The sequence below is a fragment of the Stegodyphus dumicola genome, chromosome 2 (genome assembly GCF_044657685.1).
Source record: "Stegodyphus dumicola isolate Sdum_Otavi_A_Nest chromosome 2, ASM4465768v1".
Taxonomy (NCBI): domain Eukaryota; kingdom Metazoa; phylum Arthropoda; class Arachnida; order Araneae; family Eresidae; genus Stegodyphus; species Stegodyphus dumicola.
Window position 1 is genome coordinate 109,287,168 of NC_140769.1, and position 13,523 is coordinate 109,300,690.

Genomic DNA, 13,523 nt, shown 5'->3' on the forward strand with positions numbered 1-13,523 from the left:
TCCCCTCTTCTCTGAGAGCAGACGCAGTGGATATCCTTCATACTCTGCCTGAAAACCAGGGATAAATAGAAGGGCTAGCTCATTTCTTTGTTCGACTCCTAGTCAACGCGAGCCTAATGGGGGGACATATCAGGCAATAATCTGACGTCACTGTGATGCCACCTGTCCTGATTTCCCGCGTTTAAAACAGTAGTTTCATTGAGCTGCGAGACGATTTTCTAGAGGTTACACATCCCAAATTAATTTTAATAAAATATATATCTGTTTTCTAATAATGTATATATTTAAAATAATTTATATATATGTAATTTTAGTCAGTTTTTATTTTAAATTCTATATTGTAAAGTATCGTTACGTAATATGGCTTTTTACGCTGCAGTAACGTGCCGTAGCATTTACAGAAGTATGAAAGGATGAGATATTTTATTTCATGGGACCAAAGGATCCAAATGAGAGTTTGCTTTTGATGAAAGAATGGATACACAAATGTCAAAGAGAAGATTCTATTAATGTGAAGAGCGGAAAAATCTTCAGCGAACATTTTCTATGCAGTGTTATGAAGATGATATGAAAAATCGCTTGTTTGGATAGCCACAAAAAGAAACTGTTGAAATGAAATACTGTGCCGAAAATAAATTATGATGAAAATAATAAATCGAAATTGATGATGACAATAATAAATCAAATTTTAATGATTTTGAAATAAAACTCGCAAATGAAAATGTAGATCATCCTGAATGCTTAAGGATAAACAAGAATGCATTGATAATTTGAAGAACAAAATAATATCCTTAGAAATTTGTATTAAATTGTATTAAAGTATTGAAAAATAGAGAAAAGAAAAATTTTAGAATGTTTGTTCAGCGACAAAGAAGGTGGACGACATCTAGACAGAAAATGGTATCAGAAATTAAAATCTCAAATAGCGAAATTTGGGGGGGGGAGCACAAATTGGAGAATTTGGAAAAATTTCTAAAGCCTATTTTTATAAAGACTTAGATTAATGCATTGTAAGGATCTTAAGTTTTACTAACGTTTATTTTATTTTAAATCTTTACTATCACTTCTTATTTTCTACTTCCGGCCAGAATTATAAGCGTTAACGTATTTATGCAAAGTTTGTCTGGCGAACGCCAAGTATTTAAGTTGTGGCTTTTTGCCAAGCGAGAGAGAGGAAGCAGTTAGTCGAAGCAGGCCGCTTACCTTAGAAGTTTTACTCAGTTGCTGGTTGCCTTCCAGGCGAGAGGTTTAATCCTCTTGATAATTTTAAACGTATTGTAGTGTTAACAGTTCTCTGTACTACATACGGCTTCCTGTTAATATAAGGCCAATCTTCCACGTTTATTATTATTTCAAAGTTAAGTTAGAGAGTTTATTTTTATATTCTTACGTTTAGACCACAAGTAGTGGGTCTTTGTATTCCGAAGTACGGAAATTATTGTACATAGAGAAAAATAAAGGGTTTTGTATACCCTTCATGTGTATCCTGTCTACTTACCACAGTTATTGAACATAGCTTTAGTAAGCTCTCTGTTCCGAGTCAGGTCCTTGCATGTTAAGGTAAGACGGAACATTGAACTGATAGTGGCGCCCGACGAAGAAGAATAACCATGGCCGAGTTTCAAGAAGAACCTGTGCTGCCTGCAGAAGCGGCTCAGAATCCAGAAATGCCAGCTGCCGCCCTGGAAGGATTTGGTTACATCGTCCAGACCATGCGCGCTTCGATGAAACCAGAAGCAACATTTAATGGAAACTCACCGGTAACCAGTTTTTTGGAAAAATTGGATGACCATTTCATGCTCTACCCCGTGCACGAGTTTCAAAAAGTTACCTTAGCTACCAGCGCTTTGAGGGGCCAAGCGCTTAATTGGTTCAAATGTATAGGCAGAAGTCTCTTGGGTCAAGCAGGAAGTCCCTCCTATACTTACGAAAATTTCAAGACTGCCCTACTAAAAGCCTTCCCTGTTGTAAGGGATCGTGCGAAATTAGAAACGGAACTTTTCAGCATATATCAACAAAAAATCGAAAATCTCTCAAGCTTTATTTTAAGAAAAATTCACGTCTTCAAACTCATGTATGGAAACCGTCCGGATCCTGAGATAATTCAAGTGATTTTGCCGAGGTTACTGCCCCAAGTGCAAGACTTTATTGAATTAAGAAATCCGACTACACTGGAAAAGTTATTTGAGCTAGCAATCCAGTTTGAAAGTAGAAGAACGGCGGACATTGAAAGAAGACGCCAATATCAAAAGCGAAACCAATTTGGTGCGCCAAGACTACAGCAAACTCAAGCACACAGCTACGGAAGCAAAGTGAATCAGTGGGCAAGGAAACCCGAGCATTCAAAAACAGCCGGCGAACGTCGACAGTTCAATAGCAATCCAGGAAAAAAGTCTCAAGGCCAGTGGAAAAAGAAGGAAAGCACGGAAATGAAAAATAATTTAAACTAAAACGGATTTCTGCTGACGGGAGGGTGCGGAAATCCGAAGGCGACGAAAACCCCTCTTCATTCAAGTTAAATACAGTAATGGTGAAAAATTTGACTCTTCCGAAGATTGAAGTGTTGGTGAATAATATCCAAGCCACCGCACTCCTGTATACAGGCACGCAGTGTTCCTGTGTGGCAGAAGATTTTTTTAGGAAGTAATTTCGGAAATACCGCATATATAATTCGGATAATACGACAATGTTAGCGGCGCAAGGAGAAAAATGTAAGTGTATAGGTAAATTACCGCTGTATGTCCGTATCAAGGACGAACAAGTAAAGATTATGTTTTTCATAGTAAAGAATCTGCAAGCACATATTATTTTAGGAATAGATTTTCTTTCAGAGGCACAAGCAACGCTGGATTTTAATGAAGCGTCCCTTAAGCTGACGATGAAACCAGTTCGTGGAGAAAAGGCTGAACCGCCGATGTTAAATCTTGACCACCTGCCTAATGACGAGCAACGAAGAATCCGACAAGTGGTAAGTGAATTTGCTTCGTTATTTAGTGATATTCCAGGATTTACTCAGGTTACTAACCATAGTATTGACACCGGAGATTCAATGCCAGTTCGCCACAAAGCATACCGGTACGATAAGAATAAGGAAAAAATTATAGAATGGCATATCACCGATATGCTACGTAAAAAGATCATAACGCCCATCTCAAGTAGTTATGCTAGCCCGGTGGTTTTATGTAAGAAAAATAATGACTATCCTTTGACACATCCAAAAAGGTGGAGATTCGCAATTGACTACCGTAAATTAAACTCCATAACTAAATATCCGGTATATCCCTTACCTATTATTGAAGAAATTCTAAGGAACATAACATCCACCAAATATATGACGACTTTAGACTTAACGACTGGTTATTTTCAAATAGGGGTTAGACCGGAGGACGTGCCTAAGACTGCTTTTATAACCAAGTCTGGCACTTATGCATTCCTGCGTATGCCGTTTGGCCTTTCAGGGGCACCGGCAACATTTCAGCGATGTATGGACATTGTGTTAAGGCCTGTTCTTGGAAAGTCCACATTTATCTATTTAGACGATATCATTATTACTAGTGATAATCTGGACCAACATGTACAGGATTTAAGACAGGTGTTTTCTTTATTAAATGAGGCCGTTCTAAAAGTTAAGGTCGAAAAGTGCTAATTTGCAGCCCATGAATTAAAATATTTAGGTTACAAAATATCTCAGAAAGGAATCGAGACAGACGAATCAAAAATAATCGCTGTGCAAAAGTATCCGCCGCCAAACACGGCGAAGAAGCTCTCTTCTTTTCTAGGACTTTGTTCATATTATAGGTCCTTTATAAAAGATTTTGCAGCTATTGCTGAACCATTGTTAAAATTAAAAAGGAAAAAGGCAAGATTCTCGTGGACGGCCGAAGCCAATAGTGCTTTCGAAAAATTAAAACAAGCATTAACGCAAGCCCCTGTGTTGAAATTTCCTGAAAAGGATGAGAATTTAGAAATTTCAGCGGATGCTTCGGATTATGCGGTACGAGCGGTACTTTCGCAAAATCAGCAGCCCGTGGCATTTTTTAGTCGAACTTTAAATCAAACACAAAGAAATTATTCCGCGACTGAGAGAGAGGCACTTGCAGTTCTGTTAGCAGTGCAAAAGTTCCGAGTCTATTTTGGAAAGGCGCCAATAACAGTGTACTCTGATCATGCGGCGGTAACTAGATTGTACTCAGGGAAAAACTTATCCCCAAGGTTAATAAGATGGGCACTAAAGCTACAAGAATATAATCTGGTAATCAAGCATACCCCCGGAAAGGAAAATATCGTAGCAGATGCCCTATCCAGAATTAAAACAGACGAAGAAGGTAATACCGTAAAGGTGGCAATGCTCACAGCATGTACAATAAATTCCCGAGAAACTGTAATAACCGAACTGGGTAAGGATCCTGAGTTTGGAAGCATTTATGAGTATTTAAAGGATCCTGAAAATTTTAGCCACCAAGATATTGTGGCGATAAGAAATAGGGCGGCCCATTACGAACTAATAGATGGTCTATTAATCTATACAAAAACTACGAATTCCAACAACGAATTTCGACCTGTTATCCCAGCTAGTCTTAGATTAAATATCCTGCAGGAGCTCCATGACAGCCCTTTAGCTTCTCATGCTGGTATTCGAAAAACTATCCAACGCGTACGCGAGGCAGTTTATTTTCCTGAACTGCAAAAGTTAACAAGGGCGTATGTCCAGTCCTGCCCAACATGTCAAGCAGTTAATTATATTAATTTCCGCCCGGCCGGGTTTCTAAATAGTATTAAATCCGAATTTCCAAATGAAATAATTGGCATCGATTTATTGGGCCCTTTCTCAAAAAGTCAGTTAAATAAAAGTCGCTATCTCCTTGATATGGTTGATCATTTTAGTAAGTGGACCGAAATTGTTCCCTTAAAACGAGCCTCCGCGAAATTAGTTACTGATTCTATTTTAAATAAATATATTTTAAAATACGGGGCGCCCCTAAAAGTTATATCGGATAATGGTCCTCAATTTGTAAGTAATGTATTTGAAGACATGTGCAAAAAACTGGGCATACGTCATTTAAAAATGGTCCCGTATCGGCCGCAATCAAATATAGCGGAACGGGTCAATAGAAATATAGTGAAAATTATCCGTAGTTATGTTAAAAATTTTCATAAAAGCTGGGATAACTAAGTCAATGAATTTGCTTTCGCCCTTAGGACCGCAAAACATGATACAACGGGCAAAACTCCTGCTGAGTTATTTTTAGGCAGAAAGATTATAACGCCGTTAGATAAATTATTTTATGTGCAACAAAGAGCCCCAGAATTTAAAATGGGTGATATAGAAAAACTAATTAAAGAAGCAAAAAAGAATACGGAAGTAGCACAAAGAAAACAAAAGCTGTATTACGACTTGAAACGACGGGGAGTAACTTATAAAGTAGGGGATGAAGTATTAAAAATTAAGCATTCACTTTCTTCAGCACCAGAAGATAAAACTGCCAAATTTTTTCCACGATTTGAAGGACCATATGTCATAGAAAAAATAACTCAGGCTGTAGTAGTGTTAAAAGCCAGGAATGGGGAAACCTGCTCCGCAAACATTGATCAAATCAAACCCTACTATGATCGTAATAAAATGCAAATTTTCAAAGATCTTTTGCAGGATCCGGCACGGCAGACACCGCAGGCACAAGCTGCAGAGGTGGAACAAAGACAAGTACAAGGGCAAGCCAGTAAGAGGCAGGAGCAAGTGAAAAGAAAGTTTCCCCGCGGGAAAATTGAAGGTAACAAGAAAAAGAAGCCGTTCACCGTCCAGAAAAGAGAGCTCACGAACACCCCCAGAATGAAGAAGGGAGAAGGACGACATATGCAAAGAGAGCCAGGAGAAATGACGGCAACTATAACCCGGCTCTAAAACGGAAGATCTACTCATCCGACAGGACTCTCCGCAGCAAATGTCACCGAACTGCGGAAGGGCCACCAGCGGCGGAGGAAAAGTTACAAGGAAAATTTGAACGGCCAGCAACGAGGTCCAAGCAGGAACACGAAAGAAGTTTCCCGGTTCCGCCAAGACCAGCTGCCATCAAACGGCCAAGACCACAGGCAGAGGCGAAAAAGAAGGTATTCAAGGGTGACCGAACTGGAAAAAAAAAAGAAAGCTTCTAGAGGAAGGCACTGAAGGGCGAGCCCGCACACGAAGGAGGATAAATCAAACAAGAATATACGCTACTTTCCAGGACTGGGCTCAGAAAAGAATGTCCGAATATCACAAAGATAAGTAAAATTTTATGTTACTTTGCAAACTTAAGTTAATCTTTCATTCTTACTGCAAGTGGCAGATTTCAAGAAGTTTTACCTCATGCGAGGTCTACCTTTATCGCCAAAAGGGCGGGAAATGTGTTGTTACCGATTTTGGTATTATGTTTCAATTACTCGCGCGTAAAACTAAAGTTGATGTATAATAGCAATGTGTAAATACTTAAATATTGTAAAAGTTATTGTATAAATTTTATTTAAAACATTCTGGCAAGAAAGAAGTTTTAGTCTGAAAGACTTTTTGAAATGTATTATTTCAATGTAGAAGAATTGGCACTTGCTTAGAAAAGAATAGAAGTTAACAATGTACTACTAATGTATGTTGTCAAATGCGTAAAATTAACGGCATGTTAATATGTTCTTATATATAATGTGAACTGTTATTTCAAATGTTAAGAAATACCGTGATATGGTAAAAGTGAAAGTAATGTTAAAATTTTTTTTTTTATTCGTGTGACTGTAAAAAGACTAAATTATGATGAATATGTGTTAAAGGTTGAATGAATGTAGTTAGGCTCTCTGACGCTACACTTCAGAGTTAGCCACTTTCAGAATAGTACCTCAGGGTTTAGAGTTGAAATTAAGGTGTGTTACGATGTCTTGGTATGTTGAATTTTTAACACGTTAGTGCTTCTTTGATTGTAGGAGGAAGTGTTGAACACGTAGACATAAAGACATTCGTGTTTGGTGTTCTTTTACAACACATGTCAGAGAGCACGGGGAGAGATAATTAAAATAGTCATGAATGAAATAAGAATGTTAAGAGAAATATACAGGTTACTTGCCATTTCATTGTGTAACATTTCATTAAACTAGTTTTCCTTCCAGATCTCTGGAAGGAACCAGATTTGAATAGAAGCTCCTGTTTAGATGCAATACAGATGAAAAAATTGCGTGTCCTGGGAGCTTCTATTGTAAAAACAAATTTCTTTCCTTTAAATTTCTAGTTTCTAGCGAAAAATGTTTGTAAAAGATTGGCCTCGCGTTAGATTCTAGAGCTAAAAGTTTTCAACAAGGTCGTTTTAGACCTCAGTTTTAAACTAATTAACTCTGGCGGGAAGTATGTAAGGATCCTAAGTTTTACTAACGTTTATTTTATTTTAAATCTTTACTATCACTTCTTATTTTTTACTTCCGGCCAGAATTATAAGCGTTAACGTATTTATGCAAAGTTTGTCTGGCGAACGCCAAGTATTTAAGTTGTGGCTTTTTGCCAAGCGAGAGAGAGGAAGCAGTTAGTCGAAGCAGGCCGCTTACCTTAGAAGTTTTACTCAGTTGCTGGTTGCCTTCCAGGCGAGAGGTTTAATCCTCTTGATAATTTTAAACGTATTGTAGTGTTAACAGTTCTCTGTACTACATACTAACTACTCTGTACTAACAGTTCCTGTTAATATAAGGCCAATCTTCCACGTTTATTATTATTTCAAAGTTAAGTTAGAGAGTTTATTTTTATATTCTTACGTTTAGACCACAAGTAGTGGGTCTTTGTATTCCGAAGTACGGAAATTATTGTAAATAGAGAAAAATAAAGGGTTTTGTATACCCTTCTTGTGTATCCTGTCTACTTACCACAGTTATTGAACATAGCTTTAGTAAGCTCTCTGTTCCGAGTCAGGTCCTTGCATGTTCCCAAAGAAGGTAAGACGGAACATTGAACCTGATAGCATTACTGAAAAAGAAGAAAAAAATCAGGTGGACTAGTGAAAATATTTCACGTTGCATTGTCATAAGAGCTCTGTCATCTTAAAGCTATGATTTTTGGAATGAAAAAAATTAAGAAAAAAATTGGAATACCTTTACCTAGTATTATGAAATTAAAGAAATGGTGTTTATTTTATTTTTTAGTGTTTTCTAAATCTTAGTGTAGTCCAAGAATTCAAAGTAATGTTCTTACTCTAAAGAAGAAAAGAGGCGAATACTTGTATTCTGTAGAAAAAATATGCGTTCTCAGTTTCGACGAAATGCATATAGATTGAAAACTCTTCTATGACTCTAAATTGGACTAAGTTGGTTCTTTTTAAAAAATGTGCAGTTTGTTTTAATCAGAGGTCTCATTTCGCGCTCTGCCTCAAATTACTGAGAAACCGCGTTTTAGATAGAGGATTTGTTTTAGAAGATGTAACTGTTTTAAATTTTGATATTATTAAAGAGGTTTTAAATAGAGATTGAGAAGAAATCAAATTGTGTCACAAACTAAAACCAAATTATTTAATTGTCAAGGGAAACGAGAGACAAAAAGTCGCTCCAGAGAAGACATTATTTTCAAAAAGTACCGCAAAAGGTATACTCTACCCCACAGGAAATCAGAAAGCATCTGACTTCTATGAGTTAATCGATAATATCTTCGGTATTATGAATAGTACCAAAATAGTACCAACAAGAATAACAAGTATTTAACAAACTAATTTTGTTAAGTACTTGTTAAAGTTATTCTTATTGTATCCTTCGTAACTAATTATTGATTAGATTTTGTGCTAGATTAGCATTCTAGATAAAATATAATAGTATAAAACATCAAAGTAATTGGCATAAAAACACCTGCTTCCTTTACTCACACTTTTGAAAAATTAAATAACTGTTTTAGGTACTCTGAATAAAGCTATTTTGTCAAAATTAAGGTAACAATCTTACATACATTTATTTAATTGTAATATAGATATAAGTATAAATTACAAAATTATTTAAAAAATATCTATTAAGAGAATTATAACAATGTAAAATTTACGATTAGGCAAAAAATCAAACGTAGGTTAGCAGAAATGTTGCCATATATGTCATATATGTTTAAACTTATGTCAATGTAAAGTTGTTTTTTGAGTAAATTTAAATAGCTGCTATTATAGTTATCTTAGAAGCAGTATAAAAATTCTCTCAGTTAGCATGCAATTAAAGAAATGATTAGAAATAAACGTGCATTAAATAAAAAAACATGCAAATAAAAATTAAAAAACCACGGAACTTAATGTTAAAAGAGTAGCACATTTTATCTATTGTTTTAAAATTGAGTAAGCATTATTAGTCCAAAGGGATTTCAGTCCCGAAGGACTATTGCTTTCGTTTTGGCATTTTGCGTCGGACTCATAAACGTCGGTTCACTTTTCAAACTGTTGCCACAAAATGTTAGAGTCCTGCATTTACAAACTCAATGCTTTAAAAGCGAGAAATGGCAACGTTATATATATAAAAAAAATACTTTTATCTCCAGCTCGCGAGACTGTGTTTATCGGAAATTCTAAAGATATGCTTAATTTAACATTATTTTGCGATATTGCTCTTGAACTGAATTTTATGGTTTAAGTGCAAAGAACATGATATTTAATAAATAAAGGTAACACTCAAAACGTTAAAAAAACGCCCCTTTGGACGTAATTTAAAATCTGAAAAATTTCAGTTTTTTTTTTTTAAATTTTTTAATGGTTCAGTCTAAAATGCATAAAGCAGTAACATTGCCTATTCCAAATTATAGCTATCTTTCACACACAGCTCATTTTAAACGCTGGTTCAAAAACGCTAATTTCCAAGCTGTGAATTATATTGGCGCGCTCAGTGTCATCATGGCTACGTCATCACTTCTCACTTTCTGCTTCAGGGGGAAAAGCTCTATGAGCTAGCCCTTCTCTTCTAAGTCCTGCTGAAAACCAGAAGCTATACTTCGAAGCTCTATCCGGCGTGTTAGAACTGCGCTTTGGGGAGAAGTTTTTAAAAGGCTATAGCAGGCTTCAGTTAAAATTTCGCAAAAGGAAGCCTATGGAAACACTTTAGGAGCGCGTCTCGAATGTTGAAGTTCTTTTCGTCTAAATTTGCGTCGAACTAAGCTGTATATTGCAAGAAGGCTGAATTTACACGGCTTTCTACTTTATTTGTATATTCCTTGAAGGTGAGGTTTTGAGCAATCATGAATCCCAAGTATTTATAAGAAATTCCACTGGGAGGACTTCATTATCAATTTTAATATCAGTATTAACCGTCATTGTGGTTTTGTACCGAAGATAAAGCACAACACAGCATATCGAAGTGTTTAAATCAATATTCCATAATTTGCACCATTTAGAGATAGTGTTAACTTGCAGTTGGAGATTATTAAATGCAGTTTGTGGATTCATGGAATTTGTAACAATTACAGTGTCATCTGCATTCGTTAAAGTATTTGCATTCAGTGGATTGGGAAGATAATTTAAGAAGACAATAAAAAGCTTTAGTTCGAAAATCGAACCTTGAGGGATGCCATGATAGATTATCTTTTTTTTTTTTTTTTCCAGAGAGGATGTCGCTGCACCAGACGTGAAAGGAGCGTCTTTTTAAATAGGAAATTATTAGCAGCATGAAACTATTCGGAAGAAGAAAATTAGGAAGTTTATCGAAGATACCGTTATGCTGAACACGGTCGAATGGCTTTTCAAAGTCCAGGAAACATGCAGCTACAGCAGATTTGTGAATATAGGCTTGCGAAATAATAGGGGAACCGGAAAGTAATGTCGTTTCTGCGCATGTCGACAACATGCTAAAGGCAGAAGTGGAAGCAAATCCATGTCAAACACTCTTAACCAACCTTGGTCGACTATCTAAGAACATTTAAAACAGAATGGAAAAATAAGCAAAGCAGGTGTTTGAGTCTCCCATAATATGTTTGAAAAGAACAAAGCCAACCTATCCATCACATGCAACGTATTGCTTCAACGGCACCATACAGAACCGTTTTTTGATCGTTTGATTAGTGGAGACAAAAAAATAAGTCCTATATGATAATCCAAAACTCAGAAGGCAGTTTTAATAGGGGTTAAAAGAGTTTACATCCCGAAAAGGCGCTTCTGGGTGTTTGGTGGAGTATTCGCGGAATTGTTCATTTTGAATTGCTGAAACCTGGAAAAACTGTTAATGTAAACCTTTATTGTGAACAATTGGATCGAGTGAACCAATCTTTAATCGGAAAATATCCGGCAATTGCCAACGGAAAAGGCGTCATTCTGCAACATGACAATGCAAGACCGCACTGTGCAAGACGGACACTGGAAAAAATATAATGAATTGGGGTGGAAGGTACTGCCTCACCCACCATATTCGCCCGATATCGCACCCTAGGATTTCCATTTATTTCGATCCCTACAAAATTTCCTTAGTGACAGAAAATTTAGAAATTTGGATGATGTCCGAAATGCCATCTCTAGATATTTTACTCAAAAAACCAATTGATTTTTATCGGTCTGGGATTGAAATCTGCATACTAGATGGCAAAAGGTTGCTGATAACGAGGGTCATTATATTATTGATTAAAAATAAAAACTTGTTACAAATTTATTCGTTTGAATTTAATGTAAAAAAGCGACATTACTTTCCGCTCCTCCTATTATACTCGACTAAATTTAGGATTTAGTGGGTGGTGCTATGATCCTTTTTAAAACCGAAGTGAGAGCTGTCAATAAGGTTAATTCTTTCCGACGCGTTCAATGAACCGTTGATTTAACACTTTTTCAAAATCTTTACCAAAAATTGGGCGAAGACTCATCGGTCTGTAGCTGGTAGTTAATTTTTTCCAGGTTTTGAAAATGGTAATTATTATGGAATGTTCCCATTATCGCGGTAAATAACTGTGTGTGACGCAGGCGATATAGATGTTAAAAAGTTGAACAATGCAGTTTCTGGGGAGAGCTTTAATGGCTTCATTGCTGATCTTGTCATAACCTTTTGCTTTTTAATTTTTAAGATTTTTGATGATTTTTTTGTCTTCACTTTGGGACAGTCTCGCCCGCTGGAGATAAAAATGTTTTATTGCCTACAGTGTTGCCAATACTCGCTGAGTTTTTTAATCAAAAATTTGTAAAAGTTCAACAAAATATGAAATACACATAAAACAAGTTCTAAATTCGAGCTTCCAGGTGGGGGGACTATGTTATTTAAAATTTGATGATTCTAGGTACCGTTGTTTTTCATAATGTGAGAAACGTACATACATTCATTCCAATCTTTTATTATTTAATTCTTTTATTATGTAATTCCTTTAAATATAATACAGAGAGATAATATTTGGTGGCAACAGTCTAAAAGTCAGCATTTAAGTGATTCAACACTAAATACCGAACTCTTCTGGGCTAACGCCCCTTTGAGCTAAAAAAGTCTGATGTGAATGCAGCATGACTTCCTTGTACTGCCTATTAAACTATACCCATTTTTTAAATGTGTTTGAAATGAACATGAAAGAATCGAAAGTTCTCAAAAAAAATGTTTACAGGGGCAAGTCTATTTAACATTGAAGGTAAATGGCTATCTCGCCAAACTGGTGAGATAATTGCAAACTAGTGATGGTTTAGCGATTAAATTTTGTCGTGAAATTATGCGAGAAATCGCCAAATGTCGCCAAACGTGGTGCGCATCGGTGGTTTTGAGGTTCAGTGGTAATCCAAGTTTGTCGAAAGTGTGGTGGTTCAGCAAAACATTATATCTCATATCAATAAATCAAATTCAATAATCACCAATCAATAAAATATAAATTGATTTAATTAAATATAATAAGATCTCAAAATCTCACAACTGCTTCACACCTTCCATCGAGCAACTGCATCGAATCTCAGCACACTCAATAGCGCTCTCAGCGCCCTCTAGCGTTAGGCGGGTCTTACCACGTAGAAACATTTTATTTTGATGTACTTATAGAAGTGCAATTGGTCTGATTCCTACATGTAACTGTAACTACATCCGGCTCTATGTGTAAGGTGAAACTATACAAGCGGGAAAGAGCATCAATTCTCTGTTCAGATTTGAATTCTTAATTTAGGTTTTTGCATACTGCCTTGTGTTTCACGGTCTTAGTATTTTGAAGCGTTAACTACTGTTTGTGCTTTACCGTACTGAGAAGAGTTGTATGAGAATTTTTTTTGAAACTTTCCAGAACTTAGTGTGTTTGTTTTGGAAAAATAAATTTTATCAAGCCATCATGATTCCGTGTGCATTTAATCCATTACGAGCCCGTGCACACGTAGCAATACCATGGGGATATTTGTTCCCACCAAAGAACTGCAAAGGGTTCTTTGATCCATTCCTTCTACAGATATATGATACTAGCAGGGCTTAATTTCTAAAATTAGAAGTGCCGAAGCCCTATGGAAGACCGTCAGCAAAGAGGAACAAAAGTAAATAAATAAATAAAATGACTATTAAAAATCATTAATAATTTAAAAATTAAATAGTTAATTATTATTTAATTAATTTTAATAATTATTATCCGTCAA